Below are 26606 nucleotides of genomic sequence, written 5' to 3'. Positions count from 1 at the left end.
TTTTTTTGCAGTCTGGTCATAGTCAACTTATTGCAACCCCATAAAGTTGTCAAGGCAAGAAGGCAGGGGGCCTTCACTGTGCTGGTTTCAATGGTTTTTAAGATGAGATTTTAATTTTTATTTGTTAGCCGTGTTGGTGGTGCTGTGAGGTCAGAGAAATCTTATTTAGAAAATCAACCAAACGTGAGGATGTCAGGGTTGGGTTTGTGCCGGTTGTGATGCTGCATCTTGTGATGCTGCACTTGGAGTCCTGTGTTCAGTTCTGGTCGCCACATCTCAAAAAGGATGTCGAAGAGATAGAAAAAGTGCAGAGAAGGGCAATGAGGATGATTGAGGGATTGGAGCACCTTCCTTATGAGGAGAGGCTGCAGCGTTTGGGGCTCTTTAGTTTGGAGGGGAGACGTCTGAGGGGGATATGATTGAAGTCTATAAAATTATGCATGCGGTAGAAAATGTTGACAGAGAGAAATTTTTCTCTCTTTCTCACAATACTAGAACCAGCAGGCATTCATTGAAAATGCTGGGGGGAAGAATTAGGACTAATAAAAGGAAACACTTCTTCGTTATTCCAAACACCAATCGCATGTTGTGTGAAGATTCGTCACACAACGTGTGATTGGTGTTTGGAATATGCTGCCACAGGAGGTGGTGATAGCCACTACCTGGATAGCTTTCAAAAGGGCTTGGACAGATTTATGGAGGAGAAATCGATCTATGGCTTCCAATTTTGATCCTCCTTAATCTGAGATTGCAAATGCCTTAGCAGACCAGGTGCTCAGGAGCAGCAGCAGCAGCAGAAGGCCATTGTTATCACATCCTGCACGTGAGCTCCCAAAGGCACCTGGTGGGCCACTGCAAGTAGCAGAGTGCTGGACTAGATGGACTCTGGTGTGATCCAGCAGGCTAGTTCTTATGTTCTTATGCATCATCAGGACGGTGATGGTTTTCCCTGCAGTTCCCTCCAAACCATCCTATGAAGCAGCAGTGGGGTTGTGGGTTGCCACTGAGAAATCTGGCAGTCCTTATGCCTATGCCTGAAGTCTCTTCCACCCATATAACTCTGGCTGGGAAACTGCTCATGCCACATGCCTGAGATGTTCCGCACATAGCTCTAGTTAGTTATGTACCTCCCTGCCAACTGGAACACTTTAGAGAGTCTCTAACCAGGGCTACTTTGCCTGCAGCCTGGTTGCTGTACATATAGTGTGCACACAAGAAACAATCATAACAAAATCATAATGCAACATAGCATTGAGCCACTAGCAGCTTATTGCAACAGGAAGAGGCACATGAAACCGGGGCTAGCATATAACATGCTGATGATCCCAGAATATTACATGCAAGACTGAATTATATCGCTGGCAAAGTAGAAGAGATTTCCACGAAATGGGTGTACATTGAAAAGCTTGTCTGCATATTGGACTCTCTGGACATTTTTTGTTTTTTGCTATTTGCAGTGTTGGAATGAGACTAGCATTTGGGCAGCAGATTCTGACACAGGACTTTGATCCCTGCATTTCATTTCTGTTCATCACTAGAGTATATTTCCACGTTTGTTAGCAACCTTTTGCTGACTTTTGTAACCTGGGCTTAGTGATTTTGTCCTGGTTGTTGCATATTTGATGTAAAGCTAATGGTTTGAGCGTTAGTGAGGATCTGGGGGACCTGGGCTTCGATACCCACTGTGCCGTTTGAGCTTGCTGGGTGACCTTTGGCCAGTCATTCTCTCAACCTGACCATTACCAACCTTTAATAGGCATAGATTAAAAACGACCATGAAACCAGTCAAGCTACATCCTCACCCTAACCTACCTCACATGCTGGTTGTGAGGATAAAATGGAGAGGAGAACGAATAAGTGGTTGCTGTGGGCTTTCTAGGCTGTGCAGCTGTGGTCTGGTAGATCTCATTCAGAGGTGGGATCCAGCAGGTTCTCACAGGTTCCCAAGAGTAGGTTACTAAGTATTTGTGTGTGCCGAGAGGGAGTTACTAATTGGTGATTTTGCCACGTGATTTTTGCCTTAGTTACGCCCCTCCTCTCAGCAGTAGCGTGCAGAACTTGAAGCAGTCTAGCAGGAGGTGCACCGGTGTGCGCGGCAGCCTGCGCCTGCGTGCATTCATTTCCTGCCCAAGGACAGGTGCAGCAGCCCCGCCCACGGAATGCCCGGCCACGCCCCCGTTGTGCCCCACCCAGCCCCATTGGCGCTATGCCACAGTTTGAATCCCACCACCATGGGAACCTGTTACTAAAATTTTTGGATCCCACCACTGATCTTATTCCTAATATTTTGCCTGCGTCTGAGGCTGGCATCTTCAGAGGTGTTTCACAGAGAGTTCTACCAGACCACAGCCACACAGCCCGGACAGCCCACAACAACCAGTTGAGTCCAGCCGTGAAAACCTTCGACAATACATAGAACACATAAGTTTTGTTGGTTCCCCAAATGGAGAGAAAGGCAGGGTATAAATAAAATAAATAATAAAAATAATACGTAGGTTTTTAGTCTGAGTCTTTAAGAAGAGTGTTGCGGGTATTACATTTTTGGTGGAATATATTGTAGCTAAGCCCGGCTGGTCATTGATCAGAAATACCTTGGTCAATATTCTTTCCAAGACAATTTAGCCATAAGGAGGAAAGAAGACTTAAGAACCCTTAAGGGACGTGTGCTAGGCAGCCAGAGCCGGGCAAATTAACCTGTGCTGTTGATAAGAAAGGTGTCGGAGATTTCGGAGAGAGAAAAGTGAGTGTGGAAAGGGCTTTAGTCCTTATCCCCAAATGATTGGATATAGCGAGTAGGGGTGGGGGGTGGGGATCCTGCTTTCTGTTTAATGTATATGACATCTTTCTGGGAGATTTCCTAGATTCCAGCAAGCTATTTTTAACCCGTTTGGAGGAAATAAAAATGGCCTAGCCCTTAGCAACCCGGTTTGCTTAATAGCTTTGCCGGCAGCAGAAGTGGGGGAAGGGTATGTGGGAATAGATGAGGGCCTGTCACATGACAGGAAGAGAGATCACCTCTGAATAAAAGGAATGAGAAAGGAATAAACACCGAGATAATCAATTCCTCCAGGCTTTATTGCTTCTAGCTCTTGGGGCGACTCCTTAGAGATCTCTCGCTGCATTCAGGGCTGGAGCTGTAAAACCCCTTGACATTTTGAAAGGTATAGAGGGAAAAAAGTAAATGGCAAGCCAGGCACATCAGCTTGGGAGCTTGGATCTAATATTAGGCTGCTTAATTATTATTCAGTAGGTTTTTATCCCGCCCTTCCCTCAAAGGAGATCAGTGGTGTGGACGAGTCACTCCTCTGCCCACCATTCATCGGCACAACTTTGTGTTGAAGGATAAGCTGAGAGAGAAAGACCGGCCCAAGAGAAAGACCCGCTGATTTTCATGGCTACGGTTTGATCCTGGACTCCGAACACTAACTGTACTCCTAACACTAACTGTACTCCAGCAGGTTCTCACAGGTTCCCGAGAGTAGGTTACTAATTATTTGTGTGTGCCGAGAGGGGGTTACTAATTGGTGATTTTGCCACGTGATTTTTGCCTTAGTTACGCCCCTCTTCTCAGCAGTAGTGCGCAGAACTTGAAGCAGTCTAGCAGGAGGTGCACCGGCGTGCGTGGCAGCCTGCGCCTGCGTGCATTTGTTTCCTGCCCAAGGACCGGCGCAGTGGTTGCGTCCTGGCCACAGCCCCGCCCAGGAATGCCCCGCCCTCAGAATGCCCAGCAACGCCCCCGTCATGCCCCGCCCAGCCCCATTGGCGCTATGCCACAGTTTGAATCCCACCACCATGGGAACCTGTTACTAAAATTTTTGGATCCCACCACTGCTGTACTCCCTCCTTGGCTATATCCTTAGGTGTGTCTGCTCTAAACAATGCCCCATTGACATCAGTGCAGTTTGGGAGCCCGTGTGGTGTAGTGGTTAAGAGCGGTGAACTCTAATCCAGAGTACAGGGTTCCCTACTCCTTCACATGAGCAGCAGAGTCTATTCTGGAGGCAAACAGGCGTTCCTCAATGGCAGTAGCTCTGCTATTTTTTTTGTCGGATCCTAGAGAGATCCTTTGCTTCATCTTCGGCTCTTGCTGTTCCCCCCTCTGGTTCCAAGTTCCGAGCTGCCAAAAAGTGTGCGTGAGACGCAGCAATCTGCCAGACTCTCTTCGCAAGCCCTGCTCTCCTAGGCAGATTGGCTGTTCAGGAGACCATCTGCAGTTCTTTGTCAAAGGCACTTTTACTTTTTTTTCCAGGATTCGGATACCTTTACTGGCACACAGAAATAAAGTAAAATTAAAAAGTGTTGAACAGTAAAATCAATAAATTATAAAAGGGAGATTAATAGTGGTACAGCTCAGCCCTTTTGTTCTAGTGTTTGACAAACCGTGGCTTTTAATACCAGTGAGAAAAATGTAGCAACAGCACTGGTAGATTCTGGATCCTTATCTGATGAGAGTAAGAAGAAGAAGATTTATACCCTATCTTTCTCTCTTGTAAGGAGACTCAAGGTGGCTTAGAAACTCCTTTCCCTTCCTCTCCCCACAACAGATGCCTTGTGAGGCAGGTGGGGCTGAGAGAGATTTGAGAGAACTGTGACTAGCCCAAGGTCACTCAGCAGGAATGTAGGAGTACGGAAACACGTTTGGTTCACCAGATAAGCTCCTGCCACTGAGGTGGAGGAAGAAGAGAAGAAGAGTTTGGATTTATATCCCCCGTTTCTCTCCTGCAGGAGACTCAAAGGGGCTTACAATCTCCTTGCCCTTCCCCCCTCACAGCAAACACCCTATGAGGTAGGTGGGGCTGAGAGAGCTCCGAGAAGCTGTGACTAGCCCAAGGTCACCCAGCTGGCGTGTGTGGGAGTGTACAGGCTAATCTGAATTCCCCAGATAAGCCTCCACAGCTCAGGCGGCAGAGCTGGGAATCAAACCCGGTTCCTCCAGATTAGATACATGAGCTCTTAACCTCCTACGCCACTGCTGGAGAATTGAACCCAGTTCTCCAGATTAGAATCCACCTGCTCTTAACCACTACACCACACTGGCTTATTGTTGCTTCTTTTTAAAGAAAGTTGCTTCTTTTTACTTTGGGTTGTTTTAAGTTGTAATAGTGGGGTAATTAGTTTCTCTCACAGGTCAGTATGAAAAGTCCAGCAGTATGTAGGAGATAGAATCTGGCAGATTTTCCCCACATACGTCGTTTGGAATATGGAACATGAAGAAATATTCCAGAAAGAACGGTTGATGGAAAGGAATTCAGTCTGACCATCATAAAAGCGCATTTGTAGGAAGATAATTCAAGAGTAGAAAAATAGGACAAATAGTTGTTGTGGTTGAACTGAATATCTAAAGATTGGGGGGAACACATTTTCGGTTCATGAGGAAATAGTGCAGCTATTTCAAGGTCACAAAGCCTTTGTCCTCAATAGACTAGATTGGTCAGACTGAACCAAGTAGTCAAGGTCAATGCCGATAGATCTGATCATGTGAAGAATTTTCCCGTTCCGGTTGGATTCATAGCTGTCTTCTAACATTGATGAGAGCAAACTCAAAGGTTGGGAATTAAAAAGTACTTTCAGTCAATATTTTTTTCAGATGGATAGAATGAACGTATGGGGGCGTGGAGGAGGAACAGGACCTTGGCATGAAGCGCTGTCCTGGGCCCAAATACCTCAACAGGTGTGTTTAGATCCAGTGCACATAGAAGTATATTTACACAGACATATTCCATGCAGTCAATGGATTTCCTGCACTCTGTGTCTATAGAAGCATTGAACTTCTACTAGTGCATACTAAGCTGGAATTTGCTAACAGAATCTCCATGGATGTTTATTCCCTCTGAAAATATTCCCTGAAAAACCCAGGTGAGACTAATTCACAGTGGCCAGGCAGCAAATTCACAACAATATGAAAAGGCTTATACGTACTCTAATCTAGAGACCTAGGTTTGATTCCCCACTCTTCCACATGAGCAGCAGGCGCTTAACTATTGGGTTTGTTTTCCTTGCTCCTGCACATGAAGCCTGCTGGGTGACCTTGAGCTAGCCACAGTTCTCTCAGAACACTCTCAGCCCCACCTGCCTCACAATGTGAATGTTATAGGGAGAGGAAGGGAAAGGAATGTGTAAGCTACTTTGAGACTCTGTACGGTTGAGAAAAGCAAAGTATAAATCCAAACTCTTCTTCTACTCTTCTTTTACTTGAAGTAGTCAGAGGCCAAACCCTTGCTGAGAGGAAAGGTGTTTGGAGCCAAGTCCAGAGCAGCAGTGGCGTAGGAGGTTAAGAGCTCGTGTATCTAATCTGGAGGAACCGGGTTTGATTCTCCGCTCTGCCGCCTGAGCTGTGGAGGCTTATCTGGGGAATTCAGATTAGCCTGTACACTCCCACACATGCCAGCTGGGTGACCTTGGGCTAGTCACAGCTTCTCGGAGCTCTCTCAGCCCCACCTACCTCACAGGGTGTTTGTTGTGAGGGGGGAAGGGCAAGGAGATTGTAAGCCCCTTTGAGTCTCCTACAGGAGAGAAACGGGGGATATAAATCCAAACTCTTCTTCTCTTCTTCTTATAGTAAATCCTGGATAATTTATCATAGGGGAATGTTGTATACAGAGATACCAGGTTCTGTCATTCTCTCTGAGTTGCAGTATAAGCCCACCCTTTCACTCACTTTATCCTTTCCAGAGGGAGCTATTCATTTATTTGTGTCATTTATAGTTTACCTTTCTCACTCAGACCCAAGGTGGATTACAAAGCACAAAGGTAATTTGAATCAACAGGAATGTAATATCGAATAGACTACAGAAATCAAAATGAGAAGAAATATGGTAGCAGCACTGAAACCAAGCAGCAATCAAGCATAAACATTAACTCAACACGTTCAACCAGGGGTGTCAAACATGGACCCCCAATGCTGTTCTGAGCTGGAGAGCCAACTGCAAACTCGAAAGCTGAAGTAGCCACCCCCAGCCACTGCTGATCTGGGATGATGAGTCTGTTGTGCGCTCGACAGAATGAGGCAACCACACTGCACCCCCTGGACCCGGCCAGATTAAGTCACATTTATGTCATATCTGACCCTCATAACAAATGAGTTTGACACCCCTGCATTAAATGGTGAGCGTTACATAGTAGGATCGTATGTATAGAAATAGGCAGTACGCACAAGGCCATGTAATATGGACCACGCCTTCTGTCTCTTTATGTTGAATGGGGCTCACTCCCAGGAAAGTGTTCTTTGGACTGCACTTGTAAGTTAATGTCCCTGTTATGACAGTTAAAATCTACATTTGGATCCATTCCCCACAACACATATCACTGAAAAGGGTATTCTGTTCTGCAGGAAAAATGGCATAGAAAGAACCATTTGTCGGTAGTTATCTCAAGTTGCGTGAAAGCCACATTTCACACTTTGCTACACAGAAGATTTTTTTTCAGAAGAAAAAACTGAAATCACATCAGAAAAGCACACATGCAGGAAAACTCTCCATAATGCTAAAGCCATTTGAGAAAAAAAAAAATACCAGGACTTCCCTTTGAATAGCCCAGATGTGAAATATTGCCTGGAAGATCATCTATCTTCCCACATCAACAGCGAAAGCCAATTGCCTGGCAGAACTCGAAAAATAATAAAAGAATTTCACACTCATCATCCGGATTCCGCTGTTCCATAGGAACTAATAAAAGGGCACGCAAGTCAATGAGCCAAGCCACAAACTGGGAGACAAATCAATCACCCAACACACAAACACACAGTATGTAGTTTAAGTTTTTATAAGGGGGGGGGAGAGTCTTATGAGGACTTGTGGGAGTGGGAACTTCCACTTTCCCCCCAACCAACCCCCCGCTTCTCATTCCAGTTTACCTCCCGTCGCCAGCTCTGCCCCTACACTCCCCTTTCTCCTAGCAGCACCTGCTTCCCTTACCCACATCCTCTGCCCCCCATATTTTTATGTAGTATATCAGGTTTCTATGGGAACATGTAATGCTACCCAACTGTCTTTCTTTGACAGGGTTGCCAATTCCTGATTGGGAAATTCCTGGAGATTTGCGGGTAGAGTTTGTGGAGGTGGGGTTTGTGGAAAGACCTCCCAGATGGTGCTACAGAGTCCACCCACCTCCACAAACTCTAGCAGCAGTGTTCTCTAGGGCAGATGTCCTCAACATTTTTGAGCCGGTGGGTTCATTTGGAATTTTGAGAGGGAGTGGTCAGCACCGGCCCAAAATGGCTACCTCAAGAGGTGGAGCCAAACAGAATACCTCCATTCTCATACCTCCTTAGCCAACTTGGTGTAGTGGTTAAGAGCAGGTGCACCGTAATCTGGAGAACCGGGTTTGATTCCCCACTCTGCCACTTGAGCTGTGGAGACTTTTCTAGGGAACCAGATTAGCTTCTGCACTCCAACGCACACCAGCTGAGTGACCTTGGGCTAGTCACAGTTCTTTAGTAGGCTGACCAGACGTCCCGCTTTTGGCGGGACAATCCCGCCTTGAAACAACTTGTCCCGCGTCCTGCGGGTTTTTTCAAATGTCCCGGGTTTTGGAAGGCTGCCGCACTGCCTTCTGGGGCGCAAGGCAGTGCAGCAGCCTCCCACGCGGCCGCAGGAGCGCACGGCCTTCTGGGGCGCTCACGTTTCCTGCCCGCCTGCCCGCCCATCCGTCCCGGATCGCGAAGGTGACCATCTGGTCACCTTATTCTTTAACGCTCTCTCAGCCCCACCCACCTCACAGGATGTTTGTTGTGGCGGGTGGGGAAGGGAAAGGAGATTGTAAGCCCCTTTGAGTCTCCTTACAGGAGAGAAAGGGGGGATATAAATCCAAACTCTTCTTCTTCTGTGAAGAAGGAAAGCCTGAAGGGGGAATGGAGCCACATGCTAACTAAGAAAAAGCCCAGGTATTTATCAGTGTTCCTGATACTCCAGTGGGACGATGACAGCTAATAACAAGCCTTACAAAGGCTCCACATACTCTCTGAAAAGTATATCAGGCACCAAGGGAAATACTGATTGGCAGTACCCATAGATTCTATGGGAACTCTGCTATTGGAGAATTTTGGAGTGGGGCTTATTCTAAAATTAGGTGCATTTAATTTAGAGTAAAGGCTTGCTTCAAATTTGAGGCTTCTTCCAGCTTGGCAGAACTCTAGATAGTTGTTACAGATGTCCCCTCTGCACAGATCTGCGGACACCCAGGGAGGCTGGCCCGTGGCTATTAGAGAGTGTGATCCTGTTTTTAAGGCATTCTACAAGACGTCTCTCACATTTTACAGCTCAGAGAATGCGAAGGTTAGGAGACAAGCGGCAAGGTCATTCAGGAAATCAGATCCAGCTGACAGATTTCATGTTACGTGTTAAGTGGATGAAGCTGGATGTATCACTTTGTATACTAATTACCGCCCAGGAATGGAACCATTTCTGCCATGTAAATATTTATCAGCTTTTCAGAGAGCTAGCGCTTAATTTCCGAATAAGGAGTCCTGCCGCTTCTGTATGCTGCCTGAATCCTAACACTGTCCAAGGTAACATTATAACGGAGCATTTTCTCTTCTTTACAGTGGATTAGAGTTAAGGCAGGGAGAACCCCGCTCTGGCCAAAAAACTTTTTTTCCAGTGGAAAAACTGGACTTTTGAGTGAATAGTGAACCAACCCCTGCCCGCCCCCCCCCCCCTCCGACTAAACATCTTTCTTTTTGGAATAAGTGTAGTTGGTTGCCAGTATGTTGCTTGTGGGTCCCATGGGGACTGTGGATACCTTTTCTGGTGCATGTCAAATGTTTTCAGCTAGTGGGAAGGTCATGTGGGCCTCTTGCCCCCAAGGCTTCTGATTGGCCACTGGTCACCTGATTGGCTGTGCAAACTGAAATAACATTACATGGGCAGCATCTGTCATTACAGCATTGGTTTTATTCTCTCACCCCTCTTTTCCAGTGTGATCTGACAAGGTCAGGCTATACCACGCCACCTTCCCTCTCCAGTAAAAGCGGCACTAGTCATTACATTATTTTAATTATTTGATTACAAAACTATCAGACATGGTATAAAAGGGTAACTAATCAGATTCAGTGAAATCATGTCTGGCCCCTTCAGTAAGGATCTCCTCTGACTGAAGCTAGACAGTCTCCATGACTTTTGGAGTTACAGCCAACTTTGAATCCGGGAGGACGACGGAGATATCAAAAGAAATGGATTCGGCAGGTGTTAAAACGACTTTGCTTCTGGAGCATCACAAAGGTTTGCAAGAAGACACAATCCCCCACCCCCATCCCATTCAGCAAAACGTTTTCAAAAGTACATCTCTTTGTGATGGAGATTTATCACAAAACAGAGCGCTATTCCACAAAGGCACGTGTACAGGTGCTTTTAATAATATTTGCTAATATCTGCCGGATACCACAGGGATTTTATTTTTATCCTGAAGTGCGACACTGGTTATTGAAAACAATCTGGCCAGTCTCTTAGGGAGGAAGAGGGAGACTTTAGGAAGACCAGGCATTTAGCTTGCCTCCCTGGAAACCCCTTCTAACAGCTGCTGGTCGGGGGGGGGGGGGGGGGGGGTTGGGGTTATTTTAATGTGATTTTTATTGTTGTTTAATTGTTATATTTATTTATGATGTTTTAATTGCATTTTAAAATTATCTAACTTATGTAAGCCTCCTAGAGACACTGGTATGAGGCAGGGTATAAATATTGTAAAAAATAAATGCAAAATATTATAGATGATAACTTATGACTCTGCTCAGCAAGGTTTGAAGTCCTCTTCTGGCCCAAGGAGCGTTCCTCTGACGAAAGAGGCTTGAGTCGCTTGCTTGCACCAGTGGAAGCACTCCTTGGCTCGAGCAAAGTTTTGCAGTTGACAGAGCAGAATGAAAGGATACAATCAGTGGTGGGATCCAAAAATTTTAGTAGCAGGTTCCCATGGTGGTGGGATTCAGACAGTGGTGTAGCACCAATGGGGCTGGGCGGGTCACAACGGAGGCGTGGCCGGGCATTCTGGGGGCGGGGCATTAATAATTTCTTTGTTACTGTAAAAAACTCTTACTGTAAAAAAAAAGTTCCTAATTTCCAGCTGGTATCTTTCTGTCCATAATTTAAACTCATTATAGCAAGTCCTATCGTCTACTGCCAACAGAAACAACTACTTCTCCTCTAATTGACTGCCTGTCAAATACTTAATACTTTCAAATCCTTAATTTTGTTTCTAGAAATCAAAAGAAGGACACTTTCCTTAAACAAGGAACTGTACCATATTTCTAAAACATGTTTTTAAAACAGCCCAACAGGGAGAATTATCCCGTTTTCTACCTTCGCTAACCAGCCACATAGGAAACAACAGGACTTTATGATTTTTGGACCTAATAGAATTTCTAACGGAAAAGCGGACCCAATTAGTAACCCCCTCTCAGCACGCACAAATAATTAGTAACCCACTCTCGGGAACTGGTGAGAACCTGCTGGATCCCACCTCTGGATACAATGCTTTAAGCACAAATATGTGCGTCTGCTGGCTGATCTAGAAAACAGAAACCAGACTGGATTTCACATATTTCTTGCTGTGTTTCCGAATTTCAGTAGATCCCCTGACTGTCAGGCTCCATTCTAATCCTACTGCAATTAATTGAATCAAACGAAGTGATTAGTGGTGCATTTGCCAAACTGGGGTGCATTTTTACTCCGTTTTAGTTATGTTAACACTTGAAGGAAACAAAAAGAGTAACTCAAGGCGGAAGGAGCAAATAACCGAGCTATAAAAACCCATCAGCACCACTTGTGCTTAATTGTTATTTACTGTTTCCTTTGCAGGGTTTTGTATTTGAAGAGAATAATACCCAGTGTTGTTGTTGTTTTAATTGGCTGTGTGGAAACTTCTTCAAGCAAATTTTTGTTATAAGTTTAATGCCTTTCCAGAACCAGCAGAGTGTGACAAGAGTAGAATTCTGGACTGATACCGGAGGTGGAAAGTGGGCCATTTTACTACCCTAATTAGCCAGCAATTCAGGTTATGGATGGATAACCTTCCAGTGTTCAAATATGTATGTTTGCACAACCCCAAACAGAGACTGTGTGATGCTGCATTTTGTAACCTTGTATGCAGGCGTCTCTTGATCCTGCACCCCAAAAATTGCGAATTGTGCAACAAGTAGCAAAAGAAAATAGTTATCACACATCAGAGTTTTGTGTATACTCTCGTATTAAAGGCTAAACTATGTATTAGAGATCTGTGGTCAATCCCTCAGAGTGTAAATTTGCCTTAAGAGCAACCAGTCTTGAAGCCTTGTTGGGATAGAAAGAGTAAAATTCAGAATCTTTTGCAGAGGAGAATGAAGAGGTGTGGGAAAGATTCAGCACTCCCCTTCCGCCTATCAATTCTCCCCTTACTGCGTCATTATTACTACGAGGAAACAGCATAAGGTATAATTCTGCCTTCGATAGGGGAAGGTCTGTGGCTCAGTTGAAGTGCCTCCGCTGTGCAGGTGGAAGAGTCCAGACTCAGTCCCTGGCATCTCCAGGTATAAAGACCTGGCAGAAGGTGATGTGAAAGACCTCTGCCTGAGATCCTGGAGAGCCACGCCCAGTCAGAGCAGACAACATTGACGGTGATGGACCAATGGTCTGATGCAGTGCAAGGCACCTTCATGTGACACACATTTGGAATGCTTGAACACATGACCACACATGACCACACGACCACACATGACCACATGAAGCCAGCAGTGGCGTAGGAGGTTAAGAGCTCGTGTATCTAATCTGGAGGAACCGGGTTTGATTCCCAGCTCTGCCGCCTGAGCTGTGGAGGCTTATCTGGGGAATTCAGATTAGCCTGTACACTCTCACACACGCCAGCTGGGTGACCTTGGGCTAGTCACAGCTTCTCGGAGCTCTCTCAGCCCCACCTACCTCACAGGTTGTTTGTTGTGAGGGGGGAAGGGCAAGGAGATTGTAAGCCCCTTTGAGTCTCCTGCAGGAGAGAAAGGAGGGATATAAATCCAAAACTCTTCTTCTTCTTCTTCTTCTTCTTCTTCTTCTTCTTCTTCTTCTTCTTCTTCTTCTTCTTCTTCTTCTTCTTCTTCTTCTTCTTCTCCATACTGAGTCAGGACATTGGTCTGTCAAGGTCACTATTGTCTGCCCTGGCTGGCAACAACTCTCCTTAGTCTCAGGCTGAGGTTTTTGACATCACCTGCTACTTGACCCTTTTGACAAGAGATGCTGGGAATTGAACATGGGACCTTCTGGAAACTCAATAGAGTCAGAGCCTCTTCCCCATTACAACGTCCCCTTTTCTCCATTTCAGTCCAGGAACTTTCCCAATAAGTTAAAGGGTCAGAAATTTTGCGCTGCAAAAATTGCATTTTTAAAATATCAAGTAATGTTTGTGATGGCTTCAGTAATTGCAATGTGCAATTTTGTTCCCGGGGATTTTGTTATTTGAGTTTGTGCATTCAATTATAGTAAGTTCAATTAAAAATGTTTCGTGCCTTAGCCCATTCTAAAGCTCCTTTAAATAACAGGAGTTGCCACTTTGAAGCAGAAATGAATGAAATCGAAGTCTAAGCCTGTGATTAGCAAAATTAATTATTAAGCATTGTTACTGTAAAATGGGGTTTCTGAAAGTATTTTAGAGCTCTGTCCATAACTACAGACATTGCTATACAGTATTAATTTTGAATTTTGCATAGGGTTTTGAGAAGGAGCAAGCGGTGGGCTATGGGGACATGGATCTTTCTCCCCATTATGTTAGTGCCCATGGATGGTTTCCTACAAATAGTTGAGCTCCGGCTGGATTTTGTACAATTGATGGATGGTCCAGCAATCTTGACAACTGAGATATTTTTTTTCAAGTTCCTGAACTATATTAGCAGTCTTATTTGTTTAATTTATACACTGTCTTCCTTCCCAGTTCAGGCCAAAGCGACCTACACCATTTTCCTCTCCCCCACTGTATCCTCACCGCAACCTTGTGAGGTAGGTTAAGTTGAGAGACTTAAGTTGGTTAAGTCTCTTAAGTTGGCTAAGTCTCTTAAACCAACTTAAGTTGGTTAAATCCAAGTTCACTCAGTGAGTTTCCACAGCATGAGTGGAGATTCGAACTTTGTTCTTCCAGAAATGAGTCCAGTGCCCTTAATCACTACACTCTCATAGCCCAGACTAGTCCAATCTCTTTGGAGAATCTAAGCAGGATATTTGGATGGGAGGCCACCAAGGAAGCTAGGGGCAAACCATCTCTGACTGTTACTTGCCTTGAAAAGGTGGAACTTCATAGGGACTCCATGAGGCAATTGCAGCTGAACAGGACACAGGAAAAATACTCATCCATGTGAGCCAGGTCAGGAGGCAGTGCAGCAGAACAATGTTATGTATTTACTTAGATATGTATCCTCAGTTCCCACCAATCCAAATGGGGACCCTGAGCAACTCTCAGTAGCTCTCTACTCCCCCACTCCCTGAGGCAGATTAAGGTGAGACCCCCAAGTCACCCAGTGAGCTGGCAGAGAGTGCATTTGAACCTGGGTATAACACTCTAACCACGACACCCTACTCTTTCTGACATATCCTGTGCTTATTATGTCCCCTTGTTTTTGAAACTTTGCTCCTTGCAAGAGCTAATTCCTTGCACTAGGCGGGGAACGCTCTGCCCCTGCCAAAATGGACCCAGCTTCGTTTATTTATGGGTGCTGCGAACCCCTGCTTGAAAGCCCAGAGTCACGTGAGAAGATATTGCACTGAAGATCCTTCCAAAAGCCACATCGACCCTTCCGGGATCTGGAACCCTGCTGGCATTTTGCCAGGTATTTGGGAAGCAAGAGACCCCCCCAGGAGACAGTCTGGGCATGAGGGACTGGGCGTACACTCTCCTCTTTGCGGTGCGAGCAGAACAAACATTTGACATCCCTGCATGCTGTTTTAAACATTAGAAGTAGCCTAGCGTGGATGTGTATCCCTTGGAGAAATTAAATCTAACCACTGCAGGCAGATGTTGTGAAGTAGGTGGAGGTGGTGAAAGACATAAATAGCATATAGCTATAGTGTGGGTGCAGAGAAACATTTAGCCAGAGGAAGAGTCCAAATCAGAACAATCCAGGGCAACTGTATTGTCAAATCTCTAAAATTGCAAAATTTCTAATAAAGCAATATATCGATGCCGCTCATTGTACTATTGTACAGTACAGCTATTGTAAGAAAAGGGGATAAATGTTAAACAGTGGCCTGTCACTTGCTATTCTGTGTGTACTAGACTGCCCAGGGTTTTTTTTTAAGCATTTGTTTTTATTTAAGGCTGTTGGTAAACAATCTATTAATTTCAATTTAACATGTAGCAAAGCACGCTTCTAATCTAGCCCTGGCTAAATCTCTTTGGAAGTGTTGTTCTTTCTGTAAGTCTTTGGTTCAGTGATCAGGATTATTTCTGCAAGTGAAAAGTGGATGAAGGTTTACATTACCGCTGTCACAAAATATAATCAAGTCCCCTGCATATTTGTCTTAAGAATGATTACAGCGTAGCAGGCAAAGTGGCTGAAATAAGAAATCTAATTCTGGGGAGAATCATCAAAGGATGCAATAAAGTGAGCAGGAAAATGCAGCAACAGATCTAATTAGCAAAACTAAAATTGCAAATCCAATCCCCCAAATAATTGCCATTAGAAGCAAAGTCACATTCCAGGCTCCAGATATATCTCAACATTTTTTTTCCTCAATTGGCCATCGCTCAAAAGAAAGAGATTTGCTCCTGTTCCTTTAAATAAAAAAACCTACTCATTTAACCCCTCAATCGGCAGGATTAGCCAGTTTTTTTGACAAAAGGGAAGAAAACCCATGTCCAGATTCACTGCAGATCGACTGTCTTGAAAAATTTCCCCCTTTTTATTTGCACAGCAGGTTCTGTTGGCAGCCAACAAGTTCCTACCCTAAGATGTCCTTTTACTTTATTTTTGTACCATTTTCCGCAGTAAATATAATAGCCCAATTAATTTTAATATTTGCCAGCCTGGGCATCTAAGTCCATCAGAAGAGATGTCATAGAATGAAAATACTAATGGGATGTGTGCCAATTTGCAGCCGAAGTAATATAAGCGAGAGAGCTTTTGTATTAACCTCAAACAATAGAGGAAAATCAGCCTGTTGCAACTGATTACTTAAGCCACCTCCAGTTGCATTCACACAACAAATTTGAATTCCAATCATTTTGCATACTATTTCCACCTATGTAATTGTCTGCTGGCCCCCTTGTTATTTATTATGCAAAAGTGAGCGGCACGGCGTCTCTCTCTCTCTCTCTCTCTCTTTTTGAAGCGTGAAGAATGGAATGATTTTGTATGCAAACAGTTAACACTCTCCTGTGTATTCCCCGTTCTATAATGTGTTGATAAATTCACATAGGATGACTGACAGTCTGAGGGTTTGGAGGGTCAGATTGGTCACTCTTTCCATGACACTGATGAAAATGATAAACTAAATGCCAGAAGTGTCCCTGGTGCATCATAGGATGAAATGTGTAAAATGTCAGTGTCTAGCCACTGTCTATTAATAACTAAATATGATTGCGCGTAATGAGCAGATATTTTCATGTTGATTGAAGTATGATTTCTTTTGATCTTCCAGATGTTGCTGCTCAGAAATTCATATTGCTCTTTTGCGACTAAATACATAATGACCTTTTAAAAACCTTTTAAACTTGTTTTTTTAAAAAAACCCACCATTCTTTTCAGTGTGGAATTCAACCTGAAAGCTGCTGTTTTATGTAGGTTTGAAGTTTACCCTTCTTTTCTCCAGTCCTTTCATCCTTTCTGTGTGTATTTTGAAGTTTCTATTTTGCTCTTTCTTGTAGTTATCCACTCTGCCCTCACTACTATCAAAATGAACATGGACGGTAGGAAGAAATGCATTCTGATTAATTTGTTTGTTAGGTCAGTTGGTTGACCACTATGTGAGACAAATCGCTGGACTAGATGGACCACTAGTCAGATCCGGAAGGGCTCTTTTATTTTTTTTATGGTATTATATTTTTAATGTTGCCTATTCTTGAAAAGGGCCTCAAGATCTCTAGCCTCCTTGAAGTTAGATCCCCAATTGGTTACACCAGAGTGAGTGATCTGCTCACTTGCACGCTTCAGAAATCATACTTGGAAAGTTGTATGTTTTGGGCATGTTCTACCAAGAAAAATGCAGTCCTTTCTAGGCCGCCATCTTGGTAACAGTAATAAAGGACATGCATTTCTATAGTCACGTTGTATAAGACATCACTGCAGTCACATAATCCAATAAAATAATAAGAAGAGTTTGGATAAATATGTCACCTTTCTCTCCTGTATGAAGACTTAAGGTGCTTCCATTCCCCATAACAGACACCTAGAGGCTTTCCCCACTACAGAAGAGTTGACTCGGTTCCCTTCAGTGGAGGGCGATTCCAGGCTGTCCCCACAGCAACTGAGTTGGCCCCCGGGAACCGAGCTAAGTGGGCGGGATCATCTTGGTGCCTGTTTCACTCCTCGATCGTGATTGGCGCTTGTGTTACGGCGGGAAACGGGAGCGTTCTTTTTTTTTTAACAGTTTACAATTTACAGTTACATGCGCTTTCTGCCCGCCACGACTCTCCCGTTCTGCGCATGCCACAAGAGCGGCTCGTGATTGGTTGAATGGATGAGGTGTCGTTTTGATGCTTCCCCACTTCGAAGCTTCAAAGCGGTATCGACCTTGTTCCGGCAGAAAAGTGTAGTTTATAACTGTGACAAGGATGTCGCAGTTCTGAGGGGGGGAGGAACTGAGACAAAACAATGTTGAGCTCGGTGGCAGTGGGGATTCACTGAGGCGAACCTAGGAAACCAGTTCAACTCTGTCAGTGGGGAAAGCCCCCTTGTGAGGTAGGTGGGGCTGAGGGAGTTCTGAAGAACTGTGACTAGCCCAAGGTCACCCAGCAGGAGTGTAGGAGTGCAGAAAAACATCTGGTTCACCAGATAAGCCTCCACCATTCAGGTGGAGGAGTGGGAATTACTCCATGCAGTTTCATGTATTTTTGCCATTTCTGCCTCCTATTGAGTCCCTTCCAATATGATTCCTAGCATTGCCATTTTCCCATTTATTGTTCTGTCTCTGACCAGCTGTGCTAATTCCTGCATCAACATTTGCCATATTGTGTTTGCTCATGCCAAACTATACATTGCTGCTTTTAAAGAGTTGTGTCTTGTGAACCAGATTGTACATAATCCCCCCAGCACAGGTTACACTTGGGAAAACAGCTGGCGTGTGTGGGGGGGGGGGGTGCAGGCAGGAGCTCATCCCCCTCCTCGCAGCATTGTCCTGAGCTCATTTGGGCAATCCTTTTTTAAAGAAGCTATGGGGAACACTTTTTCCAAGTTCTTTTTTAGCAGAACAAGAAGAGTACGTTTTTATACCCCTCTTTTCCCTACCTTAACGAGTCTCAAACTAGCTTACCTTGTAAGGTAGATAGGGCTGCCCAAGGTCCACAAGATAAGGGTCTGCTGCTCCTGTGGACAAGTGGGGAATCAAATTTGGTTCTCCAGATCAGAGGCCATTACTCTTAACCAGTGGTGGGATCCAAACATTTTAGTAACAGGTTCCCATGGTGGTGGGATTCAAACTGTGGCATAGCGCCAATGGGGCTGGGCGGGGCACAACGGGGGTGTGGCCGGGCATTCCAGGGGCAGGGCATTCCTGGGTGGGGCTGTGGCAGGGCCTTGGCTACTGCTTGGAATCCTTGGTAGGGAGTCCAGTGCTGCAGGCACAGGCTCCCATGCACGCCGGTGCACCTCCTGCTAGACTGCTTCAAGTTCTGCGCGCTACTGCTGAGAGGAGGGGCATAACTAAGGCAAAAATCACGTGGCAAAATCACCAATTAGTAACCCCCTCTCGGCACACACAAATAATTAGTAACCTACTCTCGGGAACCTGTGAGAACTTCTGGATCCCACCTCTGCTCTTAACCAATGCACTGCATTGTTAATTGGTAATGGACATACTGGGAGGGAATGTGACATGATATAGCCCAATCTTGTCAGATCTTAGAAGCTAAACAGGGTTGGGACTTAAATGGGAAACCACCAAGGATGACTCTGCAGGAGGAGGCAGTGGCAAACCACCTCTGCTTTTCACTTGCCTTGAAAGCCCATGGCTTGGGTCATGATGGACATTTCTGCAGATATAAAACATCCTACAGACGTTTTTAAAAGATCTGCTTTGGCTTTTTGCATGCGCTCTGCACGGAGAACACAAACATTGCCAGCCAAAATGGTTCTTTTTTCTCGCCTGCTGGAGCTTTTGTCAGTTTCATAGTTGCGCCCGTCATCTTGTGTGCTGCTGCAGAGATTTTCCTGCCTCCTCCAGTTTGTGAAAGTTTTCCACAGAGGTTTCCTCTGCTTGCAGCTCATCCACACACAATTTCACTGTGAAAAGTACATGAATAAAGTTTGTTTTGCCCAGCGATCCTGCGCACGTGTCACTTTCCCTTTTTTGTTTTTAGCTGGATGTCTGGAAGCTAGGATGACACAAATATACGTGGGATGTCTGGAAGCTAAGATGACACAAATATTGCAGATTCTTGTGTTGTTGCAGCTTTGCGTCTCCCTGAAAAAAAAGGAAAAACGACATGTGTGCGGGGTTGCCGCAAAACAAGCAAAAGAAAGTATTGTCAAAGGCTTTCACGGCCTGATTCAACTGGTTCTGGTGGGTTTTCAGGGCTGTGTGGCCGTGGTCTGGTGGATCTTGTTCCTAACGTTTCACCTGCATCTGTGGCTGGCATCAGACGCAGGCGAAACGTTAGGAACAAGATCCACCAGACCACAGCCACACAGCCCAGAAAACCCACCAGAACCAAGTAAAACAAACTTTATTCATGTACTTTTTACAGTGAAATCATCCACAGATGAGCTGCCAGCAGAGGAAACCTCTGGGGAAAACCTTCACCAAATGGCAGAGGCAGGAGAACCCCTGCAGCAACACACAAAATGGTGGGCCCAAGTGTAAGGTGACCAGATGATCACCTTGTAAACCCGGGATGGGGGTAGGCGGCTGCGCGCGCAGCCGCAGGAGTGCACTGCCTTCTGGGGCACTGCCGTTTCCCGCCCGAAACAGCAGCGCCCCAGAAGGCCGTGCTCCTGCGGCCCCGCACATGGGAGGCTGCCACACTGCCTTGCGCCCCAGAAGGCAGTGCGGCAGCCTCCCAAAAATTGGGAAAATGGAAAGAACCCGTGGGATGCGGCACAAATTGTGCGAAGGCGGGACTGTCCCGCCAAAAGCTGGTCAGCCTACCCGAGTGGCAAAAATGGAAGTAAAAGAGCTGGAGAGAGGGAGAAATAAAGTGTTTCCTGCCTGCTTTTGTCCGCAAAGCAAGCGGGAGGCATCTTCATCCCGTCTTCAGGAAAAAAGATTTCTGGTTTAGTGATTTAAAAAAACGGTTTGAGAAAAATAAAATGACATGGAAACGTTTTGAAGGAAAGAGCTGCATAAACTTCTTCCCCAAAACACTTTTTATAACATCCTCAAGACACTATAATTGTGCTGTGTGGAAAAGGCCCATGAGTCAGTTGCGAAGTGACAGCACTTACGTATGTGATTGAGGCCATTTCCCCACTCACCTTTTGTTGTGCGCTACTCGCTCCAAGTAACGTGGGTTCCAGCAGCACTCCCGGAGCGGCGACAATGCAGCCGCCCCGATTCTGCCACCCTCGCGACCCCTCCGCGCGCATCATTTCTGTTCCTGTTCGGAACAGCGTTTTTTGGGAAACCCGGCGCAACTACCTGCAGTGGGGAGCGTGACTGCGCGCTCAAAAACACCCGAAGCTTACAAAACCGTTTTGCCTCTGCTTTTCTTTTTAAAGTGAGGAAACGGCCTGAGATACTGATATGCCATTATATCAATATGCCAATTGCCTGTTTTAAAAAAAATCATCAAAAAACGCTGTGGTTGCATGCGAGGAAAAGGGATGGCTGCTAGGATAGGGTGGGTCAAGGAAAATGACTGCCATGTGAACGGCACTTGGAAAATCCAAATTTTCCTGCCCATAGAATAGGCAGCCTGCCATTGCTGAGATCTTTATTATTATTATTATTATTATTATTATTATTATTATTATTATTATTATTATTATTGATACACAGCAAACAAGATCAATATGCTGGATTTTGTATTACATCACACGTCGGACACTTCCCAAGCATCTAGGACTGTGTGATGTATTGACGAATAATGCGTGCAGAGCCGAGTAGGGTGGTCTTTTGCAGCTGACATATGGTGATTTTGTCAGCGCCGATTGTTTTTAAGTGCCGTCCAAGGTCTTTAGGCACTGCACCCAGTGTGCCGATCACCACTGGGACCACCTTTGTTGGTTTGTGCCAGAGTCTTTGTAATTCAATCCTTAAATCCTCGTATCGTGTAAGTTTTTTCAGTTGCTTCTCATCAATTCTGCTGTCACCAGGAATTGCAACATTGACTATCCACACTTACTTTTTTTCACAATTGTGAGGTCAGGAGTATTGTGTTCCAAAACTTTGTCAGTCTGAATTCAGAAGTCCCAGAGTAGTTTCACGTGTTCATTTTCAGTGACCTTTTCAGGTTTGTGATTCCACCAGTTCTTTGTCACAGGCAGATGGTAGTTGTGGCACAAGTTCCAGTGAATCATCTGAGCAAATTATTATTATTATTATTATTATTATTATTATTATTATTATTATTATCATCATCATCATCATCATCATCATCATCATCATCATCATCATCATCATCATCATCATCATCATCATCATCATCATCATCATCATCATCATTATTATTATTATTATTATTATTATTATTATTATTATTTAAATTTAGTATACCGCCCTATCCCCGAAGGGCTTTCCAAAAGTATTGCAGCAAAGGAGGATTCAGAAAGATCTAACAAAAGCAGAGGAAAACCTGAGTGGTAATGGAAGCACCAGGATACTACAGAAAAACAGGGGGGAAAACCCACCCATTTCCCAACAAAACCAAGCCTGGCTCAGTTCGTTTATATGGAAACAGCTGTAATAATATGGATCAGAGCCTGCTACATATCTGGAATTGAGGATTATGACCCAAGCACTCAATAATTAACAAGTAAACATATGTGGAATGATCTGAGCCATCATTAGAAGCAAAATCAATACATAATCTTAACAAGATTTATTAAAAACTGTTAGGGTAAAATTGTATCCCCACCATGAGTAGTAAGGGAAGGAGAGACAAATATTCTTTATATTACATTCTGAAGAGTTTTATTTCCTTGCCTTCTGCCAATACGGCTATGGGGGAAATTAGTAATTGGTAGAGAGTTATTGGGAACAATTCATGTTTAATTTGATTCCACCAAATAAGTCCTTGTGGTCACAATTATGTATGGGATGCTCACATATTGTGTTTTCTTTTCCCCCCTCTTAGCATTCCCAATATGTGCAAAAACGTCTTTGGATTTCCGAGTTAGATAAAAGCATAGCTTCTTTCTTTCCTTTTCTTTAATAGATCCCTTCTGTATTTTTCAGTAAAAACTGATTTTAAGAACCAAATCTCTAGATGTGTCTTTTCCAAACAGAACCAAACAACTCAGGCTGTTGATACATACAGAGCTGCAGGCTATCACCTTTGAGGGTGGGACCACGCTATTGTAGCTATATACCAATTGCCCAATAAAAGGAAAACCCTCAAAAAGCCCCTTGGTTGCCAGGAGAAGGGATGGCTGCTAGGATGGGGTGGGGCAAGGAAAATGGCCGCTATAGGAAAATCTAGATTGTTGGTATGTACAAAGCTGGGGGCTTCCACCTTTGAGTAGTGCTGATCACTCTGGGATAGTATCATTTTGGCTTCTGAGTGTGTGAAGCTTCACAGATAGGTAAAGGAGATGTTCCTGTTGGGTTCTTGAAGTACAACTCTATACTTCACTGTTTACACTATACAGGGCCGAGGGTCAGGCTAGCATGGGGTATAGTGGCTTAAGTGTTGACCTAAAACAGGGGTAGGGAACCTGCGGCTCTCCAGATGTTCAGGAACTACAATTCCCATCAGCCTCTGTCAGCATGGCCAATTGGCCATGCTGGTAGGGGCTGATGGTGTGGGGGGGGGGGGGGGTGGGGGGGGGGGGGGGTGGGGGGGGGGGGGGGGGGGGGGGGGGGGGGGAGGGGGGGGGGGGGGGTGGGTGGGGGCGAGGCGTGGGGGGGGCGGGGGGGTGGGGGGGGGGGGGGGTGGGGGGGGGGGGGGGGGGGGGGGGGGGGGGGTGGGGGGGGGGGGGGGTGGGGGGGGGGGGGGGTGGGGGGGGGGGGGGGTGGGGGGGGGGGGGGGTGGGGGGGGGGGGGGGTGGGGGGGGGGGGGGGTGGGGGGGGGGGGGGGTGGGGGGGGGGGGGGGTGGGGGGGGGGGGGGGTGGGGGGGGGGGGGGGTGGGGGGGGGGGGGGGTGGGGGGGGGGGGGGGTGGGGGGGGGGGGGGGTGGGGGGGGGGGGGGGTGGGGGGGGGGGGGGGTGGGGGGGGGGGGGGGTGGGGGGGGGGGGGGGTGGGGGGGGGGGGGGGTGGGGGGGGGGGGGGGTGGGGGGGGGGGGGGGTGGGGGGGGGGGGGGGTGGGGGGGGGGGGGGGTGGGGGGGGGGGGGGGTGGGGGGGGGGGGGGGTGGGGGGGGGGGGGGGTGGGGGGGGGGGGGGGTGGGGGGGGGGGGGGGTGGGGGGGGGGGGGGGTGGGGGGGGGGGGGGGTGGGGGGGGGGGGGGGTGGGGGGGGGGGGGGGTGGGGGGGGGGGGGGGTGGGGGGGGGGGGGGGTGGGGGGGGGGGGGGGTGGGGGGGGGGGGGGGTGGGGGGGGGGGGGGGTGGGGGGGGGGGGGGGTGGGGGGGGGGGGGGGTGGGGGGGGGGGGGGGTGGGGGGGGGGGGGGGTGGGGGGGGGGGGGGGTGGGGGGGGGGGGGGGTGGGGGGGGGGGGGGGTGGGGGGGGGGGGGGGTGGGGGGGGGGGGGGGTGGGGGGGGGGGGGGGTGGGGGGGGGGGGGGGTGGGGGGGGGGGGGGGTGGGGGGGGGGGGGGGTGGGGGGGGGGGGGGGTGGGGGGGGGGGGGGGTGGGGGGGGGGGGGGGTGGGGGGGGGGGGGGGTGGGGGGGGGGGGGGGTGGGGGGGGGGGGGGGTGGGGGGGGGGGGGGGTGGGGGGGGGGGGGGGTGGGGGGGGGGGGGGGTGGGGGGGGGGGGGGGTGGGGGGGGGGGGGGGTGGGGGGGGGGGGGGGTGGGGGGGGGGGGGGGTGGGGGGGGGGGGGGGTGGGGGGGGGGGGGGGTGGGGGGGGGGGGGGGTGGGGGGGGGGGGGGGTGGGGGGGGGGGGGGGTGGGGGGGGGGGGGGGTGGGGGGGGGGGGGGGTGGGGGGGGGGGGGGGTGGGGGGGGGGGGGGGTGGGGGGGGGGGGGGGTGGGGGGGGGGGGGGGTGGGGGGGGGGGGGGGTGGGGGGGGGGGGGGGTGGGGGGGGGGGGGGGTGGGGGGGGGGGGGGGTGGGGGGGGGGGGGGGTGGGGGGGGGGGGGGGTGGGGGGGGGGGGGGGTGGGGGGGGGGGGGGGTGGGGGGGGGGGGGGGTGGGGGGGGGGGGGGGTGGGGGGGGGGGGGGGTGGGGGGGGGGGGGGGTGGGGGGGGGGGGGGGTGGGGGGGGGGGGGGGTGGGGGGGGGGGGGGGTGGGGGGGGGGGGGGGTGGGGGGGGGGGGGGGTGGGGGGGGGGGGGGGTGGGGGGGGGGGGGGGTGGGGGGGGGGGGGGGTGGGGGGGGGGGGGGGTGGGGGGGGGGGGGGGTGGGGGGGGGGGGGGGTGGGGGGGGGGGGGGGTGGGGGGGGGGGGGGGTGGGGGGGGGGGGGGGTGGGGGGGGGGGGGGGTGGGGGGGGGGGGGGGTGGGGGGGGGGGGGGGTGGGGGGGGGGGGGGGTGGGGGGGGGGGGGGGTGGGGGGGGGGGGGGGTGGGGGGGGGGGGGGGTGGGGGGGGGGGGGGGTGGGGGGGGGGGGGGGTGGGGGGGGGGGGGGGTGGGGGGGGGGGGGGGTGGGGGGGGGGGGGGGTGGGGGGGGGGGGGGGTGGGGGGGGGGGGGGGTGGGGGGGGGGGGGGGTGGGGGGGGGGGGGGGTGGGGGGGGGGGGGGGTGGGGGGGGGGGGGGGTGGGGGGGGGGGGGGGTGGGGGGGGGGGGGGGTGGGGGGGGGGGGGGGTGGGGGGGGGGGGGGGTGGGGGGGGGGGGGGGTGGGGGGGGGGGGGGGTGGGGGGGGGGGGGGGTGGGGGGGGGGGGGGGTGGGGGGGGGGGGGGGTGGGGGGGGGGGGGGGTGGGGGGGGGGGGGGGTGGGGGGGGGGGGGGGTGGGGGGGGGGGGGGGTGGGGGGGGGGGGGGGTGGGGGGGGGGGGGGGTGGGGGGGGGGGGGGGTGGGGGGGGGGGGGGGTGGGGGGGGGGGGGGGTGGGGGGGGGGGGGGGTGGGGGGGGGGGGGGGTGGGGGGGGGGGGGGGTGGGGGGGGGGGGGGGTGGGGGGGGGGGGGGGTGGGGGGGGGGGGGGGTGGGGGGGGGGGGGGGTGGGGGGGGGGGGGGGTGGGGGGGGGGGGGGGTGGGGGGGGGGGGGGGTGGGGGGGGGGGGGGGTGGGGGGGGGGGGGGGTGGGGGGGGGGGGGGGTGGGGGGGGGGGGGGGTGGGGGGGGGGGGGGGTGGGGGGGGGGGGGGGTGGGGGGGGGGGGGGGTGGGGGGGGGGGGGGGTGGGGGGGGGGGGGGGTGGGGGGGGGGGGGGGTGGGGGGGGGGGGGGGTGGGGGGGGGGGGGGGTGGGGGGGGGGGGGGGTGGGGGGGGGGGGGGGTGGGGGGGGGGGGGGGTGGGGGGGGGGGGGGGTGGGGGGGGGGGGGGGTGGGGGGGGGGGGGGGTGGGGGGGGGGGGGGGTGGGGGGGGGGGGGGGTGGGGGGGGGGGGGGGTGGGGGGGGGGGGGGGTGGGGGGGGGGGGGGGTGGGGGGGGGGGGGGGTGGGGGGGGGGGGGGGTGGGGGGGGGGGGGGGTGGGGGGGGGGGGGGGTGGGGGGGGGGGGGGGTGGGGGGGGGGGGGGGTGGGGGGGGGGGGGGGTGGGGGGGGGGGGGGGTGGGGGGGGGGGGGGGTGGGGGGGGGGGGGGGTGGGGGGGGGGGGGGGTGGGGGGGGGGGGGGGTGGGGGGGGGGGGGGGTGGGGGGGGGGGGGGGTGGGGGGGGGGGGGGGTGGGGGGGGGGGGGGGTGGGGGGGGGGGGGGGTGGGGGGGGGGGGGGGTGGGGGGGGGGGGGGGTGGGGGGGGGGGGGGGTGGGGGGGGGGGGGGGTGGGGGGGGGGGGGGGTGGGGGGGGGGGGGGGTGGGGGGGGGGGGGGGTGGGGGGGGGGGGGGGTGGGGGGGGGGGGGGGTGGGGGGGGGGGGGGGTGGGGGGGGGGGGGGGTGGGGGGGGGGGGGGGTGGGGGGGGGGGGGGGTGGGGGGGGGGGGGGGTGGGGGGGGGGGGGGGTGGGGGGGGGGGGGGGTGGGGGGGGGGGGGGGTGGGGGGGGGGGGGGGTGGGGGGGGGGGGGGGTGGGGGGGGGGGGGGGTGGGGGGGGGGGGGGGTGGGGGGGGGGGGGGGTGGGGGGGGGGGGGGGTGGGGGGGGGGGGGGGTGGGGGGGGGGGGGGGTGGGGGGGGGGGGGGGTGGGGGGGGGG

Source organism: Sphaerodactylus townsendi, linkage group LG11 (genome assembly GCF_021028975.2).
Source record: "Sphaerodactylus townsendi isolate TG3544 linkage group LG11, MPM_Stown_v2.3, whole genome shotgun sequence".
Lineage (NCBI taxonomy): Eukaryota > Metazoa > Chordata > Lepidosauria > Squamata > Sphaerodactylidae > Sphaerodactylus > Sphaerodactylus townsendi.
Note: the sequence above shows the minus strand (reverse complement) of the source record.